Raw genomic sequence first — 19,230 nt, 5'->3', positions numbered from 1 at the left:
CCGGGGTCCCCGCGTCACCGTTGGCGCGGCGTCCCTCCCGGCACGCGCTGACCGCGTCCCCCGGGCGGCCTCTGTGGCTTCCAGGCCCGCGCTCCCCACGGGACCCCCGCGTCCCTCGGAGTTGTCTGCGGACCCGGGCCGCGATCCCCCGTCCTATCCCTCCCGGTTCCCACCGCCGCGGCGAGCGCCCGGCCTCGGAGACCCTGAGGCCCCCAGACACCGTCCTGGGCCGGCCAGGACCCGCACCTGCGAGCTGGGCGAGGCCGCGCCGGGGAAGAGTCACCTCCTCGCCCAGGCCGGGCCCGCGTTCCCCGCTGAAGTTCGCCAGCCGCTCGCCTCTGAATCCACGCGCGGGGGCTGGGCTGGCGCCGCCAACCCGGCGGGGAGCGCCCTGCCCGCTGGGAGGCCGGACAGACAGCGCCTCGCGGGGTGCGGGCAGAGAAAACCCTTTGGATGTTCTCCTTGGGTTGGTAGTCCGAACCTGCGGGCGAAATTTTTCTCCTTGCCAAACGTGTCTTTTCTGCTCCATTCTGGTGACTGCTTAAAAGAAGAGTTACGCGTTGAAGTAAACTGTAGCGAATTCTCAGGATGCTGTTACAACCCGAGGACCGTGAGAGCCTTGCGACTAAGGGCATTTTAATGCTTTCGTACAGCAAAGCTTAACCTGATTTGCCAGCTCAACTAACCAGGTTAATTAAAAGGTTAATAAGACAGTGCTTATACAAGTGTATCAGATCTTGCAGGAGGCTGTTTTTTCTTTTAGCAACCTTCTTGCAAACTAGGTTGCTGTTTTAATAAAAGGGAAGGGGGGAATGCTAAAAACTGGAGAAACTGCCCAGTAAGCTGGTTAAATATAGGCTAGTGGTAGAGAATATCACTACAATTGACGGGTCAGAAAAAGGAAAATGATGTGTATTCTTTGCGCTTTGTCCCAGCAAAACCACCACACACGCTACACTTTAACCTTTGCGTTGGGGAGACATTTGTGCTAACTTAGAAGCAGTCGAAGTGCTCTTTTAACTTCTGGTTTCTCCTGGATTTGTTTTGTAAATCCATTTGAGCTCTTTGGCGGTGGGGTGTGTGGAGGGGGGGGGGGGGGGGCGCGGGGCAGCAGTAGGGGCTGGGGTATCATCGTTAGTACACAATTTGGATTGCTAATATGACAGACAGCTTCTAGCTGGCAGTTCCGAGGTTTGAGCAACCCATCTCAAATTGGAGTCAGCAGACCAAAGTCTTCCCTGTTGGGGAAAGTGCTGAAGAAAACTACTTTAGATGCATTATTGTTATAGTTCTTTAAATGGCATCCGTTTGGCTTAAAAGAAGTAAATTGCAAATCGCCGAATCCTTGCTTGCTATCCTTGTTCATTTTTCTCCGTAGCACTTAACACTATGATGTACCCCATATTTTACACATTTACTTTGGTGGTCTTTCCCAACCACAGTGTGAGCTCAGTGAGGTCATGGTGTTTTGTTTTGTTTTTTTTTTGAGACGGAGTTTCACTCTTTAGCCCAGGCTGGAGTGCAGTGGCGTGATCTCGGCGCACTGCAACCTCCGCCTTCCAGTTTTCAAGCGATTCTTCTGCCTCAGCCTCCCGAGTAGTTGGGATTACAAGCGCCCACCACCGAGCCCGGATAATTTTTGTATTTTTAGTAGAGACGAGGTTTTACCATGTTGGCCAGGCTGGTCTCGTACTCCTTACCTCGTGATCTGCCCGCCTCGGCCTCCCAAAGTGCTGGGATTACAGGCGTGAGGCACGGCGCCTGGCGGCGTTTTCTTTTATTCACTGCTTTACTCTTTGCACCCAGAAAGAACAATGCCTATCAGTTAATGTGTTGAATGAAAGACTGCCTTTCTTTCTACCATGGCAAATTTGGACGTTAGAAAATTGGCTCCATTACATTTTCGTAGTAGACAGACACGCAATTATACCTAATTGAGAAACGCACTGGATTCAGAGTTTGAAGACCGGTTTTATGCTTCCAGCTTTTACTCATATTAGCTGTGAGTTGCTGATAGATGACAAGGCTTCAGCTCACTAATCTGATGAATGAGGGATAAAAATGAGTCTTCTCATTTAATCACACCTGTGAAGAAATATGTAATAGTGTTTTGACACCTCATAGGTCTGTTCCTATGTCTTCAAAGGTAGTACCCGTTGAATTAGGAAATATCTCTAGTCCGGTTCTTTCGCTTTCTAAATAATAGGGGCTCAGTGGACATTAGTGACTTCTGTTATGAGGTTATTAGTACTTAATGGTTGAACTAGGATTAGACTCCAAATTAATTGCGCCTAGCCTCCTTCCTACTCTTACCCTACCACGTTAGAGCATTACTTGTGTTTCACTGTTCTCTTTGTGTAAACTCTACTGTTAGCTGGCTTACAATATCTTATAATTAAATTGTTTATCAAGCACTTTTACATACTGTCTCATTTTGGTTTCCATTTTCAATCATCTTTAAAGGCAAGGCAGAATTTTTTTTTACATTTTGTGGATAATCATGAATCAGTCAATATGTGTTTCAGCAGTGACAGATTAATTGCTTTAAGTTTATTTGGCTATTGAAGTGATAGAGTGTCTTGGGATTTTTTTTTTAATTATCAATTTCAAAGCTGTTTCAAAGTAATTTGATGAATCTGTATCACTAACTAGAAAGAAATTTGTTAATTTTTTATTTTTACTGGTAATTTTAATACCAGTAATAGTGGGCTTTTATAATGTATTTGTTTTGTTTGAATAGCACTTTAGAGAATTATATTGTAACAAAATGTATTTATGTATTCTAGAACTTGATGTTTCTTATCTTTCCCTTTTGAAACTTAAGCATTTAAATCTGTGATATCATTAATCTGTGAATTGGATGTTCAAAAGTTTGGTAATCTCTGAAGTTTTATAAAATACTGATTTTGTCTATTGTCTGTGTTTGGCCTAGTGTTGGTAACTGTCATAAGTGGTTGTGTGATTCTGTGGTTTAGAAGCAATGTTATGGCCTGGCATGGTTGCTCACACCTGTAATCCTAGCACTGTGAGAGGTGGAGGTGGGAGGATCATTTGAGGCCAGGAGTTCAAGACTAGCCTGGGCAATACTGAGACCCAGTCTGTACAATAATAAATCATGTATATGAAAAATGGGAGCAGTATTGTCTTTTGTTTACGATGTGCCCAACAAAGGGAGCCAGTCCAACTCTGTCACACTGGGAATTAAAGTAACTTGTTTGGCATACTTTCTACTTAATATAGAAAAGTCTCTTGACTTATTGTTTAATCTTTTACTCTGCTTTATCTTTGGTCTAGCTCTTGTTTTTCCTACTGACACCCTTAGCAATCATACCATATTAGAAATATTTTAAATATAAAAGGAAAAAGCCAGAAAACTGAACTTTGGCAGCACACCCTCATGATCAGCTCAGAGAGGACTGGCATTCCCGGGTTATGTAGAGAGAGCATGTGTCATGCAGCCCTAGGGTGCAGCTGCTCCAGGAAGGAGGCAGGGCCTCCTGCGGTCCCTCAGCTCAGTAAATGGCGTGCATGCCCCTTTCCCAGCATGCTCCTTTCCCAAAGCTTTTCCTCCCTTTGGTTCCTAGGTGAAATTTTCTCTTTGGTTTGTTGGGGAAACTAAACCTAAAAGTAGTTGACAGGCTGGGCACAGTGGCTCATGGCTGTAATTACAGCACTTCGGGAGGCTGAGGCGGGAGGATCCCTTGACCCCGGGAGTTCCAGGATGCAGTGAGCTATCACTACCACTGCAGTGCAGCGTCCCAAGGAGAAAAGGGGAACCCTATTTTTTAAAAAAAAAAAAAAAAAAAAAAAAAAAAAATATATATATATATATATAGCTAACAACCTTTATAAGAATGGCAAAACTGAATTCATAGTCATAAGCACCCACAGAGCCTTTTCTTTCTCAGCAACTCTGAGACCTTCTGGGGAAAGCTCCCTGGGGCTTGCAGGAAATTTATTTTTCTTTGGAATATTACAGTTTGCTCTGCTTCATGTCTGAGGCTCTTCCTATTCTGGCACAGTCCCATTGATCTGATGCAAAGTTCAGACCCATTTCTCTCCTGAGCTGTGGTTCTTGGTGAGTAATGTATATGAAAAGGATTTGAAAATGAACTGCTATGTGCTTCTGCAGTGACATTATGGTGGCTGTGTACAGGTTTCCAGTCCTGTGTTCACTTGTAAAATTCAGGGTTCTCTGGAGACCTATTGCAACAAAAGTTTGTTTAGCTCTCAGTCCTGGAGATAAAATGAAAAAAAGATTCCTAAGATTTTTAGATCTTTTCATGAGTCAGCTAAGAACGTAAGTGGCTTTTCCTCCCCCCACCCCCCCGCCTTATTTTTTGAGAGAAGGCAGGTCTAGTGAGGACAGAATGAGACATAGGGCCTCAAATGCAGCCTAGGTCATCATGAGCAACTTTTCTGGGCTCTAGCTTCCTTGTCTGTGAAGTGAGGTGGTTGGGCTACATGGACAGCAAATCCCCTTTAAGTCTAAGTTATGTAGCTCTATGCTATTTTTGTTTTGCCTCGTGTGTATGTGTTGTGAGGAGGAGGACCTGTTTCTGTTTTTATAGCTTTATTGTATCAGTTAAAGTTTTGTTTTATGTTAATGTTAAAGCATTTCCCTTCCCCTGTCATACAGGACTTTATTGGGTATTCTGTTGTATAAATCCAGGCCTGTAGAGTTGTATCACAACAAGCATTTATTTTATGCTGTTAATCTGGATATGTTCCAAGGCCTAATTATTGATGAGCCTGTTTTGCCATTTAAATATAAAGTTTGACTCATAGATGATGCTGATGAAACTACTTAAGGAGACTAATATGATCTCTGTAGGAGGTCCAGGTTTCATAGTAACGTAGACATTATTTTTTGAATATCTAAAACACTGTAATTTAATGTCACATGGGCACTAAAGTCCGTGAGTACTGTGTGGTGTGTGGAGAGCCTGCTTTTCATCCCTACTTTACTTTTTTTGATTAATTTAGTGAATAACTGCATAGCCTCTTATTAGGTTCTTTGCTTCCCTGTTAATGCTGAGAATACACTCCCGAGGCAGCAGCATCCACTAAGTGTTCCCTGGTAATGAGAGTCTGGCTGTGAAGCAAAGTGATTTCCCAGTAATGCTCGGTTAATAATGTTTTGCTTTCTTTACAATATTTTCATAATCTTTTCTCCACTTGTGCTTCGAGTTTATAGTCTTCCATAGCAGCTCCCGAATGATTGTCATAAGGATCTTGAATAGTGGTTGTAGGCTGTGAAGTTTCGTAGTGCTCAGGGGTTCGGTTAGAAGCTCCAGTTTCTGAGAGTCTTTTCAAATCCTGAGCGCTCTTTAAATCAAATTGACATTACCTATTCCTTGTACTCTTATGGTGATGGAAAATAAGCTGGGCCCGAGTCTTTTTTAAGGGATCTAGACTTTGTTTTTATCGACTTACTATAAGGCGTTCCTAACAAGTGCTCAGAAGATGAAATTTGTCCAGAAGGTCTTGATAGTTAAATGGTTCTCAATGATTTTCCTTTTCTTTTTTTTTTCCTTTTTTCTTTTTTGTAATCACAACCTTGTTTGATTAAACCCTAGTCTTACTGAGTTTTTCAAAAGTGATAATAACTATGTTCAGTTTCAGAAGATCAAAGACATGTTTTATCCAGGCCTGTAAGGAAACTAAGCACTTGTAAATTTCAGTTTAACGCAGATTACTCACGTCAGTTTAAAGATATTTGTTTATTTTATATAACACAGTGGTTGCCACTATTAGTAGCACTAGATGTTCTAATTCTGGAGAGGTTTTTGGGAGGTTTCAAATGATGAAACAAACCAATAAAATGCTTGTTAGACTAGTGACTCTAGCATAAAGGGAAGTGTGGGGTGTTCAGATTTATCATAGAACTTTCCCGAGGATTGTTATTATGAGTAATAGTGATGTCATAGAAGTAAAACCTAGCTCTGGTTAATTTCTCTAGTAGGTAAGTCCTCACTCTTTTACCTATACTGTTTTTGCTTCTGCCTCTTCGTATAGTTTGCATTTTCTCCTGTGACGTTTCCTTCAATGTTCTTAAATTAGTTTTTGTTATATAATTTAGGAATGAAGTAAAATGCTCTTCCACATAGAAACTCTGGTTCCTTAGGATTTATATTTGGATGATATAGACTAAGCATCCAGTTTTCAAAACTGCCTTATCCATTGTTTAAAGTGTTAACGAGTTCTTACGATATCAAAGTGGGACTTAAAATCTATTTATAATTTGTAAGGAAAACATAATTAGGACAAATAAGGGTTCATTTGGTCTATGAGTGCCATGCAGTAAGTTCTTCACAGGGTTGCATCATCCTTCTGAAAGACACTAGACTATCATTTTGTGTACTAAAGCTGTAATATAAATGAATGATTTGTGAGTTTGAATTCTGGGTTAAGGGTGGAGATGCGGGGGTGTGGGGTGTGACAAGTGGCAGGCTATGGTTGCGACCTTGCATTTGAGTGCTTCCCATGGGTTCTCTTCCTCCTAAACCGCAATGAATCCAAAGAAGGAAGGAAATCAAAGGCTCAGGTAAAGGTGGCAGCTCTGGCTCTGTGGAGGATAAAGATTCTATGTCCATCTAGATGGCCCGACACTCTGCCAGAGTTCCTGATCCTGGTGCTCGGAAGAGCAGAGTTAAATCATCTTCCTAAGTACTTAGGGCCAAAGAGTGACTTAGCCATAGAATGATGGTCAGATGTTTGCTGCATCCATTTCTCCCTGGGAATAAATGGTGAATGCCCTAATTTCTTATAAAATTATTACAGAAATACTACAAAATAGAAATATGTAGTACTTTGCCATTTGCTATTATAGTGAAGGGATTTGGACTTTTCCTCTGTTCAAATAAGTTAGAAAAATGGAATACTTAGGGAAAATAAGATCTTGGTGAAATATTTTGTTAGTTATCTCCAGTGTTCACCACATGCACAGGAGATAAGACATCTCAGCAGTGGCTAGGTACTAGCAAGATGGTGGCAACCAACTGGCAAGGCCTTTGCCCTTCTGGAGCCTCCATTTCAGTAGAGGAAGGCCTAGAGGGCCAATGTGTATCATAAATGGAAGATAGGAGGACTAGTTTTTAAAGTTGACTGTTGAATAATGGAATATAGACCAATTAAATATCTTTGGGGTTTTTTTGGATTTGAGTTTTTGTAGAAACTTAAATGTATGTTTTTGGTCGTAGATATTTTGTGGTTCTCTCAACTACAAAGTGTTTATGTTTTTAAGAACAATTTTAAAGACCATTTGATGCTTGTGATTTTTATGGTAACATATTAATATGAGTAGATATATTTTGAAACATAGTTTTATGGTCCTATTAGCATTCATCAGTAACCAATTGCCTACACCTCTGAATAATAGTAAATGGTTTAGTATTACTGAGCTCAAAATATTTGCACTTTTGTCACTTAAATTGTTTATATTGATCAGTCCCTGAATTGTAAGAAACTTCACACTGAAACCTCACATTTAGGCTGTGAGTTTGATATGAGTCTTTTCTAACCCACAGAGAACATTCACTAGAAATGAAGCCAGAAGTTTAAGGACAGTGGGATTTTGAAGGACAATGAAAATCCTTAGAAAAGTCCCTGATATTCGTGTTTGCCATTCTCCTCTCCATGCCGCAGCCGCCAGTCTACTTCAGTGATGGAGCCGGAGGCCAGCAGGACCCATTGGTTAATTGTATAGTCTTCCATTTGGTTAGTCAAAGGAATAGTTTCCCACAACTTCTAGCTTCTCTTCCTTACATGAAAGTTGGTACAGGGATTCGACACTTACAATAACAGATAAGAGACTTGTCTCGGGGTTTTTGGTGGGTTGGTTTGTTCTCCTTGGCCTCCTTAACAGCTACTGTCTTGCGCCACCAAAGCTATCAACTTTGTTCTCCGCCTAAAAATTACAACCCCTGCTGTTGGTAGGAAAGGAATAGACATCTCATTTTTATCACCCCCTGAGTGGGGTGCATGAGCAAAAGAGGTTACCATTTCCTTTATTTACAGGCTTCTTTCATAGTGATCAGAAAAGGGGTTATGAAAATATTCACCGTCATCATAAGTCTTGGGACATTCTTAAGAAATGTCGTCACTGCCTTAACCCATATGCTGTGGGGTTGTGTTTACCAATAATAGATTACAGTTCAAGAATTGGCATTGTCTAAAGTTATTGAGATATACTGTGTATTGTTTCTTCACAGATATATTTCACAGTAAAGGGACCTTCTGTGTAATTAGGGTGTTGTTTAGGGAGTTGATTACAGGTTTAGTCGTTCAACACATACACAGGAGATAACTCAGGACATGTCAACAGCAGCTGTGTACTAGCAAGATGGTGGCAACCAACTGGCAAGGCCACTGTCCTCCTGGAGCCTCCATTTCAGTCATTTACAGAGGATTGCGCCCTCCGGGACTGCGTCCTCTTGTTCTGCCTGCCATTGGAGCATTGTATTCAGTGGTCTCCCACAAAGAGTATCAAAACTAACACAGTATGTGGAGACCTATGTCAGTCTATTTTTTTTTTCTGTCTCTGTGGGGCTGGAGAAGAAAATAAACATAAAACTAAAGATTTAAAGATTATTTTTTATTTCACTTAGTGTTTTTTTACAACATCCTTGTGTTATGGGTAGTTTCAGAATCTCAGGAATGAGCAGAGAATAGATTTGCTGTGTTTTATCAGAGTAGAAACTTCTGATAGTCTGCCCTAAAAGAATTTAATTGGCTGATTTGACCATTTATTATTATAGTGTTACCCCAATTAATCCCATTTACAGAAACGACTTTCTTTAAGTAGAGAACATCAGTTCTTGGCTAAGCCTCTCTAATATGCCCGTTTGTTCATTGACCTTTCTAGACGGGGTGCCAGCATCCATGGGGGCTACCTGGGGAGGTGAGCAGTAAAGAGGTCTAATTACAGAGCCATATGAGTTTGCCGAAGGAAGTCCACATAGGATGGGCATGGCTGCTGCTGTGGCCTGGGTGACGGGATCCCTGCTCCGAGGTGGTGCCATTGAAACTGAGATCTGAGGGAGGAGGAGACCTAGGCATGAGAAGAGCAGGGGGAGGCACCAGGACCAGGGGTGGCACCAGGACCAGGTCAGGCCTCTCTGGGAACAGAACACCGCATACCTGGAGATGGTGAGCAAAGGGTGGGATGGCATCGACAACATATTAGAGGCTGGGAAGGCCTGTGGTCCCTGAGTTAGAGCTGGTGTTTAGACTGCTTCCAAAGTAGATGAAATTTCTGCTGCCATGCTGTGTATTGGGAGCTGGCTGGGGAGGTGATAGGGTATGAGAAAGGGACAAAAAAGCAATTTATGGCATAGTTGAGTCTGATAGAGAGTTTAGGCTTTATCTTAGGGGCTATGGATGGGCAGTGATATATTTTAAAAGAGGAATATAGCATCTTGTTTGTATATTGTTTTAAAGTCACTCCAATGCAGTGCTGCTGGGTGTGCTCTATAAAAGCCAAGAGTGGAACCAGCAGCCATTTCAGCAGGTGCTGCAGTTGTTCAGATGGTAAGTGGGATGCCCTGGGCCAGGGTTTGGCAGTGGAGGCGGACACAGCAGCTGGATTACAGGCATTTGGCACCAGGACACGTTGATGAGGAAAAGGGCAGACCAGGGATGACTTGCAGCCAGGGATGACTCCCAGGCATGCTGTCAGCTTCTTCATCGTCACCAACAGATGATGTTCATCACACTTACAGTGGGCATTAAAGTCAGGACAGTTTAGTAAGATTAGTGAAATACAGAGCTTACTCTCAAGTTTTACAGCTTAGTTGTGAAAAAACAAAGTATAGAACAAAAGCTATTTTAATTTTACAGATACTTCTAGCTGTAGGAATTGCAAAGGGAAGAACTACCTGGGCGAACACATATGGAGGAAATGGTATTTGAACAAAGCCTTGGAGAGGATGAGTAGGAGTTGGGTGGGTGAAAGCGGACAGCAGGGCCATTGAGGCAGAACAAAGGTTAAATGCAGGAACATCATACATGTGTTCAGGGTAGTGAATAGGAACAGTGGCTGGGAGGAAGGTAAGACATATTCTAGCATGCCAGGTTATTGGTTTAGATTTTTACTTTATCTTCAGTTGGTAATCATTAAAGACTAGTACTATGCTGAAGCCCTACTTTAAGAAGGTATTTAGTTGCTGTGTATCTACAGGACCAGGAAGGGATGACCATGGAGCTACTAGACCAATTGAGAGCAGCGCACTGGGGCAGTGTCCTAGGCACCAAGGTGGCAGTGGGTCTCCAGAATTAGGGAGGAAATCAACTGGATGCTAATTGAACATGAGAACTAAGAATGAAGAAAAAAGAAGAGATAACATGTTTTGAGCCTGGCTGCCTAGGGAAAGTGGGGAAGATAACAGTCTGTCTTAGATGTGTTGAATTTGAATTAACATTTAAACACCTTAATTACATTCTAGTGCTTGACAGCTCTGCAGAGTACTTCACCTGTCTATGAAATTGTTTTGCTTTCTGCATGTGTTTCTTGTCTCTCTGCCTTTCTTGACTTCCTACTCTTGCCTGGCAGATAATTTCATATTCATCCTTCAAGACCTGGTTCAACTATCCCTTTCTCTGTAAGATTTTTCCAACTCTGCCAAGTAATCATTCCCTCCAGCAGGCTCCTTTAGTTCATGGTGTGTGCCTTCAGCAAGGCGTGCATCATCGCCTCATTTAGTGTGGAAAACCAGTAGACATATGGACTGGGTAATTTTAAAGCCCATCATCTTTTATGTCCAGGGCCAGGGGCACTCAGTCCGTAAGTAGAACTTTCATACGTAAGATAATTGAGTTGGCTGGGCGCCGTGGCTCAAGCCACTTTGGGAGGCCGAAGCGGGCAGATCACCTGAGGTCGGGAGTTTGAGACTAGCCTGACCAACGTGGAGAAACACCATCTCTACTAAAAATCCAAAAGAAAAAAAAAATTAGCCGGGCGTGGTGGCACATGTATGTAATCCCAGCTACTCGGGAGGCTGAGGCAGGAGAATTGTTTGAACCCGGGTGGCAGAGGTTGCGATGAGCTGAGATCGCGCCATTGCACTCTAGCCTGGGCAACAAAAGTGAAACTCCATCTCAAAAAGAAAAAAAAAGATAATTGAGTTGGCTGTGATCTGTATGTACAGTCAGCATTGCTTAATGACACCAATACGTTCTGAGAAATACATCATTGGGCAATTTTGTCATTGTTCGAATATCACAGAGTGTACAACCTAGAGGGTTGTACTACCCACCTAGACTATCTGGTGTAGTCTGTTGCTCCTAGGCCACAGACCTATACAGCATGTGACTGTACTGAACACTGTAGGCAGTTATAACACAGCGGTAAGTATATTTGTATCTAAACATCGAAAAGCCACAGTAAAAATATGGTATGATAATCTTATGGGACCACTGTTGTATATGCTGTCCATCACGGACTGAAACGTTGTTAGATGCTACATGACTGTGCTGCCGAAAAAGTAAAAGCTCAGAGTTCAGGATGCTGAATATATTACTTCCAAGTAAGGTTGAACTTTCTGCCATAGCATTTTACTATGTAGCTGAATACATTTGTGGGGTAGGGCAAAGGGACAGAATCAACCATTTTGCACCAGAGTTTAGAGTCTTAATTTTGGACTGTTTTAGATGGCATGGTCAGCTCCCACGAATTCAATTTCTGATGCCAAGAAAGCTGAGAGAAGAAGAGACCGAATTCTTTATTCAGAAAGAGTAGCTCTGATGAGAGAGCGTTTTGTCCCAACATGACTAAAGAATTAATTGAGAAGCATTCATTTCCTTGACAACATTTTGGAAGGCATTTTCAGCTTCAAGTTGTTTGGAGAAGTTTATAGCAGTGGATTATAAATTAAGGAGGCGCCAGAAGCAAAAAGGTGGTTTTCAGACGGAACTTAAAGATGCTAACGGGAAGTTCATCCTGGAGCTGCCTCTCATTTATTAAAGGGAACTGGAGGGGTGTGCTGGAGGCTGTAGTTTTTGTTTCCCCTACTACACTATCTCCTTTCCTAAAAAAGGAAAAAGGGGGCAGTCTCTTAACGTTCACTTAATGCTTCGGTTTGAACTACACAAAAAAGACAAGTACAAACACAATAATAAATTCACATAAGTTCCTGCTTTCCTTTTGGATTTATTTAGGAGGCCTACTTTCCTTGAGAAGGCATAAAATCTTCCTTGTAACTCTCTGCATTGGGAAAGAGAAAATGGAAAGTGAGTAGAAACATGAACTTGCTTCTGAAATACGGAGCTCCTATAGTATTTAAAGTGCCGCTTGTGTACTGTAGCAAAAAGGAACCAGATAAGCCAGTTTTTAATTAGATAGGGGAAACTTGTAAGAGTGCTCCCCAAAGTGAAGGGGCTTTTTTTTGAGATGCTCATTTGCATGGGGGTCTTAAGGTTACACAGAAAGAGCCTCTTAATAGCCTCTGAAATAGAATACCGAAGTAGAAAATCTAGAACTGTTGGACAGGTTGTGGCACGAATGCCTTTCTTTTATGTACCTTTCCAAAAGGTCAGGGTGTGACCAGAACAAGGAATCAGACTTGTTTCATTGAAGCAGAATTTCTTGGCTTCACAAGTTGCTGCATCATCGTTTTAATCGTCTTTGAACTCTTAAAATTTTAACATGCATTTTCAAACCTTGTCTTTTAAGAGATAAATTTTATTGACTGCTTTACTTTCAAAATTGAACTAGATTTAAATTTTAAAAATCTATTCTATACACCCAAAAAATTGGGAAATTACATTGGAGCTTAATTTATGTTGCCCTCAATTTCTGGTTCTGAACAGTGTACTTCATGTATAGTTACAGCTGAAGTAGTTGAAATCTATATTTACATATTATTTACAGTTCATGTTTTTACTTGAATTCATTTCACATCTCTCTCATATCTCAATGTAATGCCCATAGTTGTCATTTTTAATAGCTGTTATTACATCATATTATTATTTCATATTCTGTGCTTCAGAAATGTCATTCTTTTTGTCATTTAATTTGCAGGGTTTTTTCTTCTGAATGATGACACCATAAACAAATCAGAAAAAGAGTTTGGGTTCTTTCTGTATTTTTTGTGAGTACAGGTAAACCTACTTTGGAGACTATATCCCAGGTCTGAAGATAGAAACAGATTTGTTATTTGTTATATGAAGCCAGGTTACTGTCCAGGAAAACTGTCTTATATAAAGACGCTACCAATGTGTATCTTACTTATTTTTTTTTTTTTTAGATCTATCAGCATTTTTTTTAGATCTGTCACCATTACTTCATCACTTTTGGAAATGATTTCTCAAAAATTGTTACTTCACGTATTGTTAGTCTGGATTTTAAAATGTTGTGTGTTTGCTCTTGTAAAAATATTCAGAGCAGGGATTGGCAGACTTTTTCTGTGAAGGGTTAGAAGTAATTTTGTGCTTTGTAAGCCACATGTGGTCTTGGTCACATATTCTTCTTTGTTTTTGTTTTAACAACCTTTTAAAAATATAACAACCATTTCTATCTCCATGGCTAAACAGGCAGCAGGTTGTAATTTGTCACCCTTTCATCTACAGTATTAGTTGTTTAAAAATCTGGGCATAAAATCTTTTAACTCTGAAGATCATGTTTAAAATGCTAATTAGACCTAATGATGACTTACTTGCCAATTTTCTGTAGAGCAAAGATTGATAGTCAAGGCCTGTCCTCCCTGACTCTCTCATCTCGTGTTCCCCCACCCTTTTTCTCCTGTTGTTTATTCTCTTCCTTCTCCTCTATTTTTTTTTTTTCCTTCTCTCTTGGCTTCTTTGCCCCAGAAGAAAAGTCTGCTCATCTTTTCCAATGCCTGGCATGTAGGAGATGTGCAAATGTCGCATAAACGCATCTGTTAAAAGCAAACAGAGGAAGCATAGATTCATTCAGGGCGACTGGAATCAGTGTTCCTGGGTTGCAGCCCTCAAATGTGGCCAAATAAACTCTCTACTTATATTGGAAAAAAAGAAAAAAAGCAAACAGACTCTGCATCCTCTTCTAACAAGTGCATAATTTCCCTGACCTTGCAACCAGGCTTCTTGAAAGAAAAGTATCTCTTTATATTGTGCACAGTCTCAGCTCCTGGTTTTTGTTCAGTCTGCAGTTAGGCCCATGTCTTAACACTCCATCAAAACTGTTCTTTAAAAAATTGCAATGTATAATTGCCAAATCAAGTGAAAACTTAAGTGTTTGTCTTGACCTGTCTGCTGTGTTTATCAGATCATTTTGTTGATACTTGGTCTCTCCAGGCTTCTCTGGCACCTTTTGTCCCATGTTCCCCACAGCCTGCTTTTATGGCTCTCCTCCCCATCTGTCCCTATACCTTGATTAGGCATAGGATTCCATCCTTACCCTGTACTCTCTCCCACGGTGATCTCATCTACCCCAGAGAAGCTACTGCCTTGACCTCTTTCCTGAGCCCCAGACCCACTGATACCAAGCCCTCTACATGGCCACTCTAAACCCAGTCAGTGTAGCTCCGTCCCCCTGCCAGTGGGGTGTCCTCCATTGACTGTGTGGGTTAGTATACTACCAGATTCCCCAGGAGAAATCTAGGAGGCAGGAGAGATACCACCACCTCCCTCATTCACAGCATCTAACTGATGCCCAGACCTCTCGTTTCTACCTCTCAGATCTCTGGAATCTGTCTTCTCTTCACCATTGCCACTGGCCCTGCCCCTCCTCAAGTGCCAGCTTCCATCAGTTCTGACTTGTGGCAGGACCTCTTACTGGTCTGTCTGCCTCCCTGCTCAGCCCCCGTCAGTCTCCACCCTGCTGCCGCCAGAGTGATGTTTCTAGAATGTAATTGGATAATGTTTAAAACTCTAATATCTCCAGAGACATGGCTGATTCAGTGCTGGGGCAGGAAGAAGACACCAAGAGGCTGGAGCATTCTGTGCCAGAAAGCACTGAGGAACTCAGAACACAGGCTTTGTGCAGGGCGCAGGAGCCACCCAGAAGGGACTCCCAGAGGCCAGTACTTCAGCAATGTGAGCAAGAAAATAAATCACAATATAACATTGGGCTCTACTCCAGAGAATAAGATAAACACCCATGTGTCTGTGCATGGATAAGTGAATGAATGGATGAATAAACTAATAAATGGAGGAGAGGAGACAGGTCTTTCTTATAAAAGAATTTCAATTCATATATGTAGAAGGAATAGAGGATAGAAATCATCATTGAAATACCACAGTTATTGTTGCAGACAGTATCTACTGATGGCTAGAAAAAGTGTGAGATTTTGAGGAGAAAAAGGTATTTATATATTCTGAAATTATCTCCTTGAATATACTTATTAATTACAAAGGGGAAAATTATGACTTAACCGTGGAGAAACCCAAGAGGTACCACCTTAACCAAGTGACCACGGTCAACATCATTAGAACAAGACGTAATAATATCATCTTCTGCCTGATATGATGCAGACAGTGGTACAAGATTGTTTCTGTAGTGTATCTGCTAAAAATGCATAACCTCAGTGGAATTATAAGAAATTAAACAGGCAGGCATGGTGGTTCACGCCTGTAATCCTGGCAAGTGTGAGGCTAAAGCAGGAGGGTTGCTTAAGCCCAGGATTCTAGACCAACCTGAGTAACATAGCAAGACCCCATCTTTGCAAAAACTTTAAAAATTAGCCAGGCATGGTGGCGCACACCTGTAGTCCCAGCCACTCAGAAGGCTGAGGGAGGAGGATCACTTGAGCCCGGAAGTTTGAGGCTGCAGTGAGCTGTGCTCGCACCACTGCACTCTACCCTGGGCAACGGAGACCATGTCTCAAAAAAAGAAAGACAAATCCAAGTTGAGGAACGAGATGCAAAATAATTGACCAGTGCACGTCAAAGTGTTAAAGTCATGAAAAGGAAGGAAGGACAAACTGTCACCGATTAGAGACGTGACAACTAACTGCAGGTTGGGACTGGATTGGATCCCAGAGCAGAGAAAGGACACTGTGGGGGAAAAGTGGTGATACTTGAATAAAGCATGTAGTTTAATTAGTAGTTCTGTAACAATATTAATATCTGAGTTTGGATAATTGCAGGGTGCAGAGGAACTCAGTACAATTTTTAAAAATTTTTTTTAAAATCTAAAATTATTTCAAAATCAGTAGGTGAAAAAAAGAAAACCAAATTCCTAAGGAGCAGCTCCATTTCCCTCAAGGCGAAGTCCAAGTTTGCTTGTGAGAAGTCCTTCAGGAACGGCTCTTCCCCACGTCCCACCCTGTCCCCTCATACACATGGCTGCACTCCGCTCTCTAGCTTTGCCAAACTCCTTACATTCTCTCATTTCTTTGTTGAAGTCATATACAGTATAGAGCAAATCTCTAAATTTAAAACGGTTTATTTGGGAAGCAAGAATTACATTTTGGGCCATATGCCCAGACTGGGTGGTCTTCAGTATGTCAGAAGAACAAAGAGAAGGCTGGGACATACTGTGAAAGAAAGCTCTTGGAAGGCCGGGCGTGGTGGCTGATGCCCGTAATCCCAGCACTTTGGGAGGTCAAGGTGGGCAGATCACCTGAGATCGGGAGTTTGAGACCAGCCTGACCAACATGGAGAAACCTGTCTCTACTAAAAATGCAAAATGACTGGGCATGGTGGCGCATGCCTGTGATCCCAGCTACTCGGAAGGCTGAGGCAGAAGAATCGCTTGAACCTGGGAGTCAGAGGTTGCAGTGAGCTGAGATGATGCCATAGCACTTCAGTCTGGGCAACAAGAGGGAAAATCTGTCTCGAAGAAAAAAAGAAAAAGAAAGAAGCTCATGGATGCTAGAGAAGCTTTCAGGAACTGGCAAGCAACGGTGGTGGGTAAACCAGTCAGAGACCTGGCAGGTCATTTCAGCAAGCTACCAGGTCAGACTGGCTGTGGGGTTGCAGCAGGCAGTTTCAGCAGCTGGGCTTGTGGAAAAGTTAGTTCTTGCAGCAGGAGCTATGTGCCCTAAGTGCTTTTTACACTGGTCCTTGACTCCGATTTAATTGGGTGTGACTAGAATGACCCAGTTTGTATGATCAACTGGCACACCTGGGATCTAGTCTTTTACTCTAATGCTTTTGCTGTCCCTCTTCTGTACTTGCTCTCCCTCCAAGTATGCCTGCAAGTGCTCAGCCAACCTGAGTCAGGTGCCACCTCTATGAAGCCTCCTGTGACCACTCTCTGCCAAGAGCTGATTCTGCCTTCCCTTGTACATAGCACATGCCTGCTCCACAGTGCTTGGAACTGCCATGTCTCCTTAGTCTCCAATCTGTGGTGATTCCTCAGTCTTTCCTTGTTTTTCATGACCATAGCTCTTCTGGTGAGTACTGGTCAGTTATTTTATAGAATATCCCTTGTCTTGGGTTTGTTTAGTTTCTTACGATTAGATTGGATGGGTGGGGTGCATTTTTGGCAAGAACCCCACAGAAGTGATATCATGTCCTCTTCAGTGCATCATATCAGGAGGCCATGGTGTTATTTTGTCCCAACATTGGTATTGTTCACTTTGATCACATTATTTAAGAGGTATCCACTAGGTTTAGGGCCAAGCTCAGTGACTCATGCCTATAATCCCAGCACTTTGGGAGGCTGAGGTGGGCAGATCACAAGGTCAGGAAATCAAGATCATCCTGGCTAACACGGTAAAACCCCATCTCTACCAAAAATACAAAACAAAAACTAGACAGGTAGGTGGCATGCACCTGTAGTCTCTGCTACTTGGGAGGCTGAGGCAGGAGAATCGCTTGAACTCAGGAGGTGGAGGTTGCAGTGAGCCGAGATCATGCCACTCCACTCCAGCCTAGGCAACAGAGCAAGACTCCATCTCAAAAAAAAAAAAAAAAAGGAATCCACTAGGTTAATCTGTTTTTCTCTTTATAATGAATAATTTGTGGGAGCAACACTTTGAGATTACGTAAATATCCCATTCCTCACTAACCTGCATTCACCAGTTTTAGTATCCACTTCTATTTTATAACCCGGTCAGTCCTTCTGTGTTCATTAGGTGGGATCTGAAATTTTAGACTTAAGCAGGTGGGTAGAAAATAGTACTGTTTACTAGTTAGGGACAACTGGGGAGGAACAGGCTATGTGCAGCCTGGGGGGAAAAGGATTTATGGAACACAGTGGGTACTTTCTATCATGAAACATAATGCTCTAGAGGCTTACATGACTGGATTAAAATCCCAACTAGAAGTGATTCATAGCATTTCATTTTGTTGACATTAAGTCTATGGTTAGAAGTAAAAGTTTGTCAGCTCAAGGGTGGAGACTACCAACTAGTTGAGATCTTATTTCTGAATCCATACTTAGTACCTAATATCTCACCTGGTACAGTAAGAGGCTAGCTACACAAAACAAAACCACCTATCCACCAATCCAGTTTTCACTGGTTTGGTTACACTTTTTAGCTCTCCCTCTAGGGATGGCTGGGTTCCTGCCTGGTGCAGTTGTTACTTATAGTTGTGCACGTCCACAATCCTGGGGTGCTGTGTGTGTACTGTCTTCCCTGCTTCATATCTCCCAAACACATGCACACTCTGCAGAAGTTTCATTGCACTGTCTTCCCATTTCATTTGTAATTCACACTTGCCATGTTCATAACCTTCTTGGAGATAAAGTTCTCCTTTGTTCAAATCACGTGACTCTCAAAGATACATAATTGCGATTCTCATATTTCTTCCAGATACAGATGTAATTCGACATGGTTACACAGAGCAAAGCTAAATACAAAGTGCTACATTATATTTCCTCTTCAAAGTGGATGATGTGATATCAAGAGGAGAGTGGAAAAGGTTTCTGTGGATCTGCCTGTGTTGCATAGTTGGGGGAAGGGAGGCTGTCGGGGAAGGATAGGACTGTGGCTGTGGCCTCCTGGGAGTTGCTTCTGCGCCTCCGTTGTGAAGGTGGGTCTCCGTCACCTTCATTACTGTGTTGTTGGTTGGTGGGATGAAGACACCTGGACAGTAAATCCTTGATTTTCCTGAAACCTTTCCTGACTTTTCACTACATTGCATCTCTGAATCTTCCCAGGCAGGGCACGTGTGATGTTGAGTAGAGAGCAGAGAAGCGGGCTGAGATGGCATGCAACTAGGTTTATTCCCAAATGAAAGCCTCCTCCTATAGCCAGCCCTAGAGTCCAGTTCCCATTCGGATTATTGCACTGGGGACATTCAGTGGATAGTGGAACATTTGAGCATTGAATTGAACTGCTGACTGTCCAGCACACCCTGGGT

The 19,230-nt window shown here is 42.2% G+C and overlaps 1 protein-coding gene across 1 annotated transcript in view; it reads left to right on the top strand.

Annotated features, from left to right (window-relative positions):
• GAN (gigaxonin) overlaps positions 1-19,230 on the top strand; it is a 49,790-nt gene that overhangs the window by 425 nt on the left and 30,135 nt on the right. The gene's annotated exons all lie outside the window — the stretch shown is intronic.

Source organism: Hylobates moloch, unplaced genomic scaffold (genome assembly GCF_009828535.3).
Source record: "Hylobates moloch isolate HMO894 unplaced genomic scaffold, HMol_V3 SCAFFOLD_6, whole genome shotgun sequence".
In the NCBI taxonomy this organism is placed as follows: Eukaryota; Metazoa; Chordata; class Mammalia; order Primates; family Hylobatidae; genus Hylobates; species Hylobates moloch.
The sequence above is the reverse complement of the archived record's forward strand: the minus strand, read 5'-3'. Positions and strand labels throughout refer to the sequence as shown.